This window comes from Carettochelys insculpta, chromosome 6 (assembly GCF_033958435.1).
Source record: "Carettochelys insculpta isolate YL-2023 chromosome 6, ASM3395843v1, whole genome shotgun sequence".
Taxonomy (NCBI): Eukaryota; Metazoa; Chordata; order Testudines; family Carettochelyidae; genus Carettochelys; species Carettochelys insculpta.
Window position 1 is genome coordinate 73,316,829 of NC_134142.1, and position 12,742 is coordinate 73,329,570.

Below are 12,742 nucleotides of genomic sequence, written 5' to 3' on the forward strand. Positions count from 1 at the left end.
TGCTCACCTCCACATGGGTCTTACTGATTGGAAAAGCAATGGTATCAGGCTTCATAGACCTGCATCAAGTGTCAGTGTTATGATACTGAAATGACAAGTGGGGGTGGGGCACTATGTCTCCCACAAAGGCAGCCACTCTGAGGGGAGTTCCAAGCAGTGTTCCCTCTACTTTTTCTACCCATAGGCAGAAAAATTTTCGTCATGTGCACCAAGGCATGTGCAGCTGTGCATCACTTACAGAAACACGTTGCCGACTATGCGAAGCTGTGGGTGGTTGTGAGAGCTCTGCTGATCAGCTGGGAGGCACCGTAATCTCTCCTGGGAAGCTGCCCAAGTTCTCATCTTTCAGGGAACAATGGTCCCAATGACATCTGCTGGTCAGTGTTCCAACAAGCATGCCTTCCGTCAGAGCTGTGTTCTGCAGGGGGTCACCATGCTGGGGTCCCAGGCAGCAGTTGGGAACTGAAACTCCTCTCCACTACCCTGACTGAATGTCATTGTCATCCTGTTAGTTTTTGACAAGTGAATATAACTCCTAAGCACATTTTAACTTAACACATCTGCTTAGGCCCATCAGCACATGTAAGCTGCACTTAAGTCTCACTGACTTCAACTAAACTTTAAGCATATACTCAAATTTAAGAATGTGCTTAAGTGCACCACTGAACTGGGGCCTTTATCTGTGACAGATACATGCCAATAGCACTGAAAAAGAATATCCAGAGTTGTAAAAGTCAATATTGAAAAAGAACAAAGAGTTCTGAGAGGAATGACTCCTATGCTTCAGGGGACCAAGCAACCTCTGCTATTGGGGTTTAGATGGAAATTTTATCTGGAGGCAATGTATCTCATAACGCCATTACAATGCTTCTTACTCCTTCCTTGAAAACAGTCCATTGGTCTCATCCAACGTGACATTTCACTTCAAACACGTATTTTAACATACAAATTAATTGATAATGATCTAATACTGTTACCCCAGAACTGTTATTATTACCCCCATTAATATTCAAAAGCAGAGAGGTCATGGACTGAATAGGTTTGGAGACTGAATTTCCCTTTCACCCATGAAAAGCTGAGATAGTTGATTAAAGTCTGGGACTGAATATGTTGATCACTGAGACTGTCATGTCTATACTGCATCTGCTCTACGAGTAAACAAGATTTATCCATATAACCATTTAATCCTTTTTTTAATCCTGCTGAGCTCTAGCTTCAATGACCTCCTGTATCAAGGAGTTCCAGAGTCTAAATGTGCTTTATATGAGGAAACTTTTCCTTTCACCAATTCTGAGTTTGCTGGCTTTCAGTTTCAGTGAATGCACAATTATTCTTCTGTAAAAACACATGATGAATAAAAGCCTCTGATCCACCTTCTCTAAACCATCCATTATTTTAAATACTGTTCTTATATCCACACCAATTGTTTTACCCACTCTGAGAGTTTTCCCATACCTCTGTCCAGTCTTGTTCCCTATATCTACAACCACACTAATTTTGCAATATACTTTGAGAGCAAGTCACCAGAATGAACACAGACTTCCGAGAGAGGGAATAGCCTTGATTGTGACTGGCTGTATGAGCTACAGATAGATTCCAAGGGTTAGGGTTAGTAATTTGCCCAATACTAAGGCAAATACAAGCTGCACCTCCCTGGTCAGGAGCTGACCAGTCCCAAAAGAGAGAATTTGCCAGATCAGGATAGGTCCCCTGCATGGGCCCTTCAGTTCCTGCTTCAGCTCCCCCAACCCACTTCCTTGCCCACCTGCTGTGGGGCTCCCTGCTGTTCCAGGCCATGCTGCTGCAAGGCAGCTGTGGGCCTCAGGCTCGTGCCCTGGTTCGCCCCACATGCAAGGCTCCAACTCTGGCCTGGGGCTCCCTAGGGCTGCAATGGGGTTCTGGCCAGCCCAGTACATGGCTCAAGCCCCAGCTCGGGGCTCCCCACCAGCCCTGTGTGTGGCGCTCCAGCCCTGGCCTGGGGCCGCTGTGGGGTTGTGGTCCGCCCCATACGTGGGACTTCAGTCCCAGTTCTAGGCCCCTTGGGGCTGCAGGAGTGCTCTGGCCGGCTCCACTGCCACATGACTCCAGACACAGCCCTACATTCCCAGGGCTCAGGTTTGTCCTGAGCTCCCAGAGCTGCAGCTCTGGACTGGCTACTGTGCGGCTCTGGCCCCTGGCAGCTATGGGGCTTCGACTTTGGCATCCCAGGGCTCCAGCCACAACCCCTCTAGGGCTCAACTTCAGCCTCTGCTGGGCTTTGGCTTCCTCCCCAGCCCTATGGGGCTCCAGCCTCCAGCCCCAACCCCACGCTGTCACTGAGGGGGCTCTGGCCCCTTGCTGCTGTGGGCTGCCACAGGGCTCTGTCCTGAGGCTGCCCACCTCCTTGCACAATCATATCAGGGCACTACTTCAATGCTAAATAAATATTTGTTAAGAGCTATGAAGCCTTAAAATCAGTCACTAGCAAAGGTGGGAACAGGGTTTCAGTCCTTCTAGCTCCCTACCTTGTTTATGACAAATTCACTGGGACTAAGCAGGTGCTTAAATGTATTCAACAAGGTGCTTAAGCATACTGCTAACTTTATGCACATGCCTATGTATCTTGCTGAAACCAGTTTTTACCCAGTAGACCACATGTTTTGAGGTAAGAGCTCAAGAGATTAAGTACTCCTATGAAAATGCTTGAGTTGTCAACTCGTCATAGATTTCTGAAAGCCAGTCAGAGAAGTTGTGAGGCCATTTCTCTGTAAAACAAAACTGAGAACCTGAAAATATATGACAAACTAATTAATAACAATTGTGTGCAAAACTCCATCCAGATGGTTAAATCAATTTCTAACAGCACTACTTTTAGTGTTTGAAAATTAAAACTATTTCTTTACATCCTTAGCTGTTTCTTTTTCCTCCAGCACACTAGCACACAGTGACTCATTACTGTAGGATTGCAGATGAATGCAAATACACATGACTGGTAACGAAAACAACAAGTCCTGTGGCACCTTATAGACTATCAGATTTTCTGGAGCATAAGCTTTCATGGGCAAAGACCCACTTTGTCAGGCAAGCATCTGATGAAGTAGGTCTTTGCCCACGAAAGCTTATGCTCCAAAAATCTGTTAGTCTAAAAGGTGCCACAGGACTTCTCATAGTTTTTGCGGATACAGACTTACATGGCTACCCATCTGATAGTGGTAACAAAGTTTTGCTATTATTAATGGGGGCTGTCAGGAAGGTGGGCAAGCATGGTACATGTTTTGGGTGCCAGAATCCAGGGGTCCACCATATGGTTATTCTACTTGGCTTTTATTTTTCCCCCTCTGTGGTCAATGGACAGCTACTTTTAATCCCTGTTGGAATTAGCCATGAGAGTTGGAGGAAGAAGGGAGTGATGCACCCCCAGACTTCCATCTGTTTGAAATATATTCAAAAATAAGCTACAAGTGCAGCCGAAAAGCAGTTCCTGAAATGTAAGTGAACATCCTGATTAACTGTTATCTGCTTCTTGTGTTTTGTATGATATGGAAGGGGAAAATACGTATGTTGTTTTATAATTTATAACTGAAATGAACAAGTTTATCAAAAACTAATACCTTCATAAAGAGTCCATTATAATATTTCACACATTTGAACTAGAAATAACTCAGCCAACAGAAAGAACAGTTTCTACCCCAGTTATAATGGAATTTAGAGCTATGCAAATTAGGAAGAACAATTTCAAATTTTATATTGTCCACTGGAGTGACAGTGGTAGCAATTTGTTGGCAGCAAACTAAATCTTGCGTTGATTACATTGTCTTTTAACATAATTTTTATTTGAAATACAAAGCAGTATAACATAGACTTGGAAGGTGGTAGTCTGCAACACAGAAATAATTGGATTAGTCTGTCAGCAAAAAACATAATCTAAGTCAAAATGTTTTGTCAGTAGTTGCATAACTGTTTGTTCGTACCTTCCCTAGAAAGGACATTAGATCCATACATGTTGTGCAGTTTTATATTACCTGAGAACATACTTGCATATCAAGGAACAGAATGGCAGAAAAATAAATATATTATTAAAATTATGAGCTAGTCTCCTTATAGTATGGTAGTAAGACTGTTGCACATTTTATTGACCAGACTTCAAAATTCCTTCTGGGCCATCTCTGATTTCAGTTATCACCACTGTGATCCCATGTAAATATATACACTTAGGACTTTAGCACTCACCAGCAGCCAGTCCAGTGCCTCCCTCCCACCCACCAGCAGCTCCACCATGCAACAATTTCCTTTCTCTCCCAGTTCCTCCCATCCACTGAAATCAGCTGTTTCCCTGTGTGCCGAATGCTTTGGGCAGGAGAGAGAGGAGTAGAGACAAGGCGTGCTCACAGGAGGGTACAGGAAGAAACAGGGCAGGCTTGGGGCTTTGGGGAAAGAGGTGGGGCAGGCCCTGAGATGGAGCAAGAGCAGGAGGAGGTGGGACTGGTGTGGGACCAAGGGATTGAGTAGGGATGGAGTTGAGGGGTTAAGCAACCTACAAGGTCTGGGGGAAGCTGGTGCCTACGCACAGAGATTTGAATGGTCATGAACATTGCTGTTGTGAACCTCAAATACTTCCAGATCAAGTCTATATTGTATCATAATTAAATATTTCAGCATTGACAAGAAATGCCATTTTTGGTATGTTAAATAAATCAGTATATAAAAACTGACTAATTCTTGGACAGGTGTTACAGTTTAAACAAAAAAATTACTTAAAAACATTAGAAAACAGGAAACTATTAGCATGAGAACTTCTGGAGAGGGAATAATACTGAACAATCTAGAAATACCACATGTCTTAGCATCTGGCAAGTATCTGATAGCCTTCTGCAGGCTCTATTTTATTAATTTACTACATCTTGACAGAGATACAAAGACCTTAATTGGTATCGCAAAACGTTAAACCCCATATCAACAAGCTTCTGGCATCAATCAATGGCCCACAAAGGATGCTGTATTTACATTTCTTAACTGGAAGCTCAAATCAGACCCCAGAGTGTAGTCAGAGCCCATATACCTACATTGCTATTTTTAACCCCACAGAGCAAACCTTGAAAGCCTGAGTCAAATGACCCAGACCTGAAGATCTGAAGCACTGTTTTCTCTTTTCAGTAATAGCATATTTAGATATGAACTTCTGTGAAGCCAAAACTCAGAGCCATGATATCCTACCAAGAAAATTGGTCATAAATAAGTTATAATTACAGAAGTGCTCTATGGAAGACAGAAGCCGTTAGAGTCATGCAATATTATACCTTTTAAGTGTACTGCCCACTGCCCAGTCTACTGGCCAGTATGCGATAGTTCCAGATAGGGGAAGTCCACAAGCCAAAGCAAAAGAACTCATTGAGAAGCTACCTAGAAAAAAAAATGATATTTACTAGGACACACTGGCTGTGTCTACACGTGCCCCAAACTTCGAAATGGCCATGCAAATGGCCATTTCGAAGTTTACTAATGAAGCGCTGAAATGCATATTCAGCGCTTCATTAGCATGCGGGCGGCAGCGGCGCTTCGAAATTGACGAGCCTTGCTGCCGCGCGGCGCGTCCAGACGGGGCTCCTTTTCGAAAGGGCCCCGCCTACTTCGAAGTCCCCTTATTCCCATGAGCTCATGGGAATAAGGGGACTTCGAAGAAGGTGGCGTCCTTTCGAAAAGGAGCCCCGTCTGGACACGCCGCGCGGCGGCAAGGCTCGTCAATTTCGAAGCGCCGCTGCCGCCCGCATGCTAATGAAGCGCTGAATATGCATTTCAGCACTTCATTAGTAAACTTCGAAATGGCCATTTGCATGGCCATTTCGAAGTTTGGGGCACGTGTAGACGTAGCCACTGCCAGTAATAAGGACATCTGGAATGAAGTCTCAGTGTGAATGTTAGAATTAAAACGTATGCCACCAGAAAGAACTTTTCAAGGCAACTGGAAAAAATACTACAGAGTTTGTAAACATTATCAAATCGAGTTTTATATAGAGTAGTGTAAACTACAACCAAATGTGGAAGGTTCTCCCTCAATCTGGGAAGGAATTACTTAACTGCAGTTACATCAGAATGTCTGTAATATGTCAGGCCAATGGTCCACATAGCCCAGTAGCCTGTCTTTGATAGAGGCCAGTGCTAGATGCTTCAGAGTGAATACACAGAACAGTTCATTTTTAACTAATTGACCCTCTGTTGTCCAGTCCCAGTGCCAGGAATCATAGACTCATAGAATCCTGGGGCTGGAAGGGACCTCGGGTGGTTATTGAGTCCAGCCCTCTGCCTAAAGCAGGGTCAACCCTAATTAAATCATCCCAGCCAAAACTGTCAAACCGAGACTTAAAAACCTCTAGCGATGGAGATTCCACCACCTCTTTTGGTAATGCATTACAGTGGTTCACCACTCTCCTGAAATTGAAATAGTTTTTTCTACACCATCCGCTCTGTAACTTGAGACTATGGCTCCTTGTTCTTTCATCTGTCACTACTGAGAACAGTCTCTCTCCATCTTCTTTAGAACACCCCTTCAGGAAGCTGAAGGTTGCTATCAAATCACCCCTCACTCTTCTCTTCTACAAACTAAATAAGCCCAAATCCCTCAGCCTCTCCTTATACATCACATGCTCCAACCCCCAATCATTTTTGTTGGCCTCTGCTGGACCCTCTCCAATGCATCCACTACCTTTCTATACTGGGGACCCCAGAACTGGATACAATACTCCAGATGTGGCCTCAACAGTGCTGAACAGAGGGGAATATAGGAAGGTAGACTGTAGAAGCTCTTTAAGACACTGTGGCCATGTCTACACTAGCCCCCTTCTTTGAAGGGGGCACAGTAATCAGCCTGATCGGAAAATACTGATGAAATGCTGTGATGAATATGCAGCACTTCATTAAGCTAATTCTCCCCATGGCAACTTCGAAGTGGCAGACTTCGAACTGCTGGCATGTGCACTTCCATGGCATGCCACCACTTCAAAGTTTGACACTTCGAAGTTGCTGTGGGGAGAATTAGCCTAATGAAGTGCTGCATAATCATCACAGCACTTCATTAGTGTTCTCTGATCAGGCTGATTACCATGCCCCCTTGGAAGAAGGGGACTAGTGTAGACACAACCTGCGTGATACAAAGATCGATGAATATTTTTTGGAGAGTGGAGGGTTTTTTAAACATTTAGGTGACGAGGGCAGGAGGAATCACACTTTCTTTTGGCCACATGGGAGGACAGAGATATTAAATAGTTGATATTATTTATTATTTCCCAGGAGGTCCTTTTAAATTGTATCTAATCTGTGATTAATTAAAATGTTTACCTTTATATATCACATTTGTGCCTCTTACAAATGAAATGTAATTGCTTATAAAAAATTGCCTAGAAAGTTAATTAACAGTTGTCAGATGTGCAGTAAGTTAAAAGATATGAGTGAGGTAAGAGGATCAAGGAAATTGATTAAGAAAGATACTGAACACTAGGTGGAGCCCTTTGCTTGCTATTATCATGCTTTCATAACGTTAGAAAAAAGTAAAAAAAATCGTTTCTCCAAAATCAGAGGTAGATGACTGTACTGATTTAGACATCATGTTTTATAATGCTGCAGAAAGAGTAGGTATGCATTCTTGAACATCTTTAGAAATATATAAAAGTTATTTTTCCTCTTGTGAATTCATATTTTATTGTACTTGGATCATTCCAAGGAGAGGAGTATTTCCCCATTAAAGATGGTGCTATTAAAATTGAATGGTAGGGCAGATATTAAAATACAGGCACAAACAATTCTTCCTTCTCATGAGTTTATTCTCTTTGATCACATGCTTTCAGCTGATTATTCTGCCTAATTTCCAAAACCATAGTTCACTCAGGTCTAATATGGTCCTACATTCCTACAGCTTCCAGAAACAGCAGGGGAAAAATTTGCCACTAAAAACTCAGTCCAAAAACAGTATGATAGAAGCACTCTGTTTTGGGTTTCCTGCCTACCTTTTTTTTTTGGTTTTGCAAAGGTTCACTTTGATAAGCAAGTTTCTTCTGTCTTTGAATAAGACTCATTGTTATCAGAAAGCAGCAGAGTCCTAATACAACGCTGTCTTTGTGACACTAGCATGTTGCCACTGCGGCAGAAAAGAAACAAGTACATTCTTAGTGACTGTGGAGGGATTACTAAATGGGAATCAGCCAGAGAGAGTGCAGGGATTCAAGACAGCTGAGAGAGAGTGTTTCTCCATCCCTGCACTCAGGGAGAGGCATGCTAGAAAAATATTAACTAACATGTTTTAATGAACATGACATAAAACATGACTTTCCATTGATGGAGACTGCGACAAGCTGTGTTTTAAAGTGTGTTAACTATCTGTGACAAATTAATTGATCACAATTACCCAACATATTTTTAAACATGATTGTCCTTGTAAACATTTAGGGCAAAATCCCATTTAACATCATGCTAGTTAAAACATGTTAATAAATATTGCCTCTTTTGTTTTAAAAAAAAAAAAAAAAAAAAAAAAAGGTGTCCGTACTCAGCTGGTTCCTGGCCCATCTCCCCAGACAATCCCATGGCTAGGACTGCCAAGGTGCTGGTACTCAGTACCAGCAAGTACAAGCATGAAAAAAGCCCTGTTAATAAACATGTTTTCTAACATGACATATTTTCCTGCTGAGGGGCCAAAATTTGAGAGCAAGGCTCAGAGGCTGCTTCTACACTCTTACTCTCTCTTCAGAGGTGGCATGATAATGAGGCACTTTGAAGCAGGCTAATCAGGTGCTAACATGCATATTCAGTGCCTTATTAGTACAATGGCAGCTTCGTGAATTTTGAAGTGCAGACTTCAAATTGCAGATTGACAGTGAAGATAGGGGTAGATTCGAAATAAGCCCCCCATTTTGACATTTTCTAACTCGTATCTAGCTCTGTGGAAGTGAGGGAATGTCAAAGTGGAGTGCTTATTTCAAAGCTGTCCCCACCTTCACTGCCAATCTGCAATTCAGAGTCTGCACTTTGAAATTCGTACAGTCGCCATTACGCTTATGAGGTGCAGAATATGCATGATAGCACCTCATAAGCCTGCTTCCAATTGCCTCATTACCATGCCACCTCCAACAGGAGAGTGAGAATGTAGAAGCAGTAAGAGACTAGTTCCAAAATTGCACAGTTGTGGTACTCAGTTAGATCATAACTAAATTTTGGGCTAAACACTTACTAAATTACATTTGTAATGCTCGTTAGGCCACTTAGTGCTCACTAACCATGTGCCTGTGACCTGTATCAGAGCTGTATTTTATTTTATTTGGCCTACTTTGCAAATACGCGTGATTTAATTATACATAAAGCCTTCCTTGAAAGAATACCTCAGATGTATCAGGGCAGCTGAGCCCCTAGGAATCTAGCAAGTCAAAATCAGTGCAAGATCCGTAAGTTCTTGCCAATTCTACCGAGTCATTAGAAGGCTACTTGAAAATTTTTCAGAGATATTCAGCCTCACTCCCCCTTCATTCTCTCCCCCATACTGGACAAATTCCTGTTCCAATCAGCTCCCATTCTTTGCTTTATAGCGCCTATCCTGCAAACGTTAATGAGTGAGTTTAACTTAATTTAAAGCTCATGAATGTGTTAGCAGAATTGGGCCTATGTTACATGATTAACAAGGAACAAAACACCTAACAAAACCACTCAACCTTTTAGTGTTCCAAGCAGAGCAGTGTTTTATGATGATTGTAAGGACCTCTGAAAATTATAGATAATAATAAGTAAATAGAACTGTCTGGAAACATAACATTGAATATTTTGAAACCACTCAAATGGATGTGAGATATCATCTGATGGATATCAACATCCTTCAGTGGCTCATATACGACTTTGCAGTGAAGACTAACTGAAATGTATTTTTAATTACATAATGCACATTACAACTACTTAAAACGTCTTGTACTTTCTGCTAATTGCCCACAGTCATTTAATTGTCTCCTTGGAAAAGTGACATAATCGGAAGCACTCACCACATGGATGCTGTGATTTTTCACCTTTTTGAAGGAGTTGAGTCAGTGTCCTGAACACTCAGTAACCTATTTAGATGACAAAAAAACAAGATAATACAGACTATCATACACTTCTGGATCAGTGACCTGCATGAACGTGCCATGATCAGTGAACCCTAAAGGCCCAATCATATTGTATGTTACACAAAGCTCAGAAACAATCCTGCAAGTTGATTAAAAAGAAGTGCATAGAGATACGTTTTTAACTGGCAAGCCGTCATTTAAAGTTTACTATGCTTTTTTCCCCCTTTAGGGTTTGTCTGGTACTAGAAAGCTTTGCTAATAAAAGGGAAAATAACTGTATTAGAAACCAAAATAAGCTATACTAGTATAAATCAACAATATATTTACATAACACTATACCAGTGGTCAGCAACCTCCAGCACAGTGCTAAGAGTAGCATGCGAGCCAATTTTCATTAGCATGCAAGGCAGGAGCTCAGCCCCACCCCCCTTTCCTCCTCCTCCCATGAAGCCAGGAGTTTACTCAAAGATATGCACAGCCTGTGGATTAATAAATGGCCAGCTAATGCAACCAACCACCACCTAAACAGTAAAACGTCTAAATTAGTTAGTAAAACACCTAAACATCTAAATTTATTTATTAATGAAGCTGTGGTAAGCAGGACTATTAGTGACTTTATAAAGTATCAGTGGCACTTGTAAATGGAGATGAAAAGGTCACATTTCAGCTTTCTGTCTCAGAAAGGCTGCTGACTTCTGCTTTATACCAATGTCACCTGGGGCTTTTACCAGCATAACTATGTCGCCAAAAAATCAGCCCCCTAACTGATTACACAAGTATTAGTTGAATTTTTTAAGTGCTGACTAGAACATACTTTGATTTTGTATCTCTGGAAAGAAATACTATGGTTTCTCTGGAGAAAAAGTTTATAGCAATAGTTTTAGTTAGTTCTGGAAAGTTTTGTTACAGAACAATAATATTGCAACCCGTATTTGCCTCAACAAGGCAAATAGTAATAATAATATTGCAACAAGTATTTGTCTGGTAACACAGTTCGGTCATAGAATCCAGGGGGCTGGAAGGGACCTCAGGAGGTCCTCTAGTCCAGCCCCCTGCTGCAAGCAAGATCAACCTCAACTAAGTCATCCCAGCCAGGACCTTGTCAAGCCAGGACCTAAAAACCTGTAGGGATGGAGAATCCACCACCTCTTTTGGGAACGCATTCCAGTGCCTCACCACTCTCTTGGTTAAGTAGTTTTTCCTAATATCCAACCTATCAATTTATTATAATTAATTATTCTATTTCAGTAATAATGCAGGAGGGAGATTTCCAAATACAAATGGCAGTGAAAAATTGGGTGCTAAACAATGATTTGTGTTTTGAAAATCTTGCCTATACTGTGCATTTCTGTATCACCCTCGCCACTCCTGGGCGAAAATCACTAAGGTTCTCATCTTCCATAGAGAAGTCCACAGAGCTCATCAAAGAGTGGGGACCCAGAATAATAGACAGGAACCCCATTTAGGTGCATTGATAGTAGATTTTACCAATACTGATGAGTTAAGGCTTAGTACACTCCTGAGAGGTAGAGAAAGTATTAATGATTCCACTTTAGGGGCAAGAAAACTGAGGCACAGAGCAGCAATGATCACAACATAATCACAAAGAGAGTCAATAGCAGAGCTCAATATGTCCTGATTCCCACTCCTGTGTTTCAGCCACATGGCCATCCCTTTGTCATCAAAACCTGTTACGAATATTTGTGATACTTGACTTTAACAGTTATACTGGTGCAATCTCCTACATTAATGCAATTGCACTAAAGACGTACACTGGTGTCGCTATCCGATCTAGAAAGGGACCACACCACCCCGTGCACTTTTACACCAGACCAGTACATGGGCAGCGCGGCTAAGGGCCTTGCACCCCCTTAAGTGCACCACTAAGGAAGTAACTGCCTATGGAGTGGGTCTAAGTTTTACCAGGGGAAGTTTGCAGCCGAACGCAGCTACCGCTGAACGGGGAAAGTGTAACCAGCAAAGAACCGGCCCCTCCTGGGTCTCCCTCTCCCCGCCTCTGCAGACAGCCGCCACCGGGCGCACCTGCCGCCACGCCAGGCTCCGCACTGCTGTGCTCCCCCGCCCCCACTCCACACATCACGTGGGAACAATAGTTGCCTGCCGGTCCCGTCCCCAGAACCAATGGCGCTGAGGCTGGGACTCGGGCAGCCGGAGCCAGCCGGGCAGCGGAGCGCGGGGAGCAGCGCGCGGCGGCTGCGCGCGTCTCCTCCTGCCCGGAGCCTGGGCCAAGCGCCGCGTGCCCCTGGTGCCGGGCCGCTGAGGTCAGCGCCGCCGGGCGGGAGCCTGCCAACAGGCGGTACCGCAGCCTGGCTCGCTTGGGACTCCCCCATTCCCTCTCCGTTGTCCCCTTCGCCAACCTGAGGCGCGTGTGACAGAGCTGAGGGGCCGCTGGGAGCCTTAGCGCAGGTCCAGCCTCTGCAACTGCCTGGCTGCGTGACCTCGGGCCCCTCACTTCACTCCTCAGCGAGCACCTTCTCCTTTGCACCGGCGCCAGCGCAAGGTAACTCACTGAAGTGCGGTAGCCAGCAGCAGTCTGCCCTCTCGTGCCTCGGTTTCCCCTCTGTGTGAAACCGGCGGTAGCTGCTAACGCTTTTAAGGCCTTCTAAGTTTGCTTAAGACGTGTGCAAGAGTTTTAAAACTCTCCTGTGCCATGTGAGTTTGTGTAA

General features: G+C 43.5%; 1 protein-coding gene across 7 annotated transcripts in view; it reads left to right on the forward strand.

Moving 5' to 3' along the window:
- Positions 1 to 12,241: 12,241 nt before the first annotated feature.
- Positions 12,242 to 12,742, forward strand: part of PPFIBP2 (PPFIA binding protein 2) — a 260,115-nt gene continuing 259,614 nt past the window's right edge. For 3 of the 7 annotated variants that reach the window (XM_074997322.1, XM_074997326.1, XM_074997323.1), the window contains exon 1: positions 12,243 to 12,576. The gene's annotated coding sequence lies outside the window, so the exon portion shown is untranslated. Of the gene's footprint in view, positions 12,577 to 12,742 lie in introns of all 7 variants that reach the window. The other 4 variants (XM_074997329.1, XM_074997330.1, XM_074997325.1 and 1 more) reach the window with 2 other exon arrangements.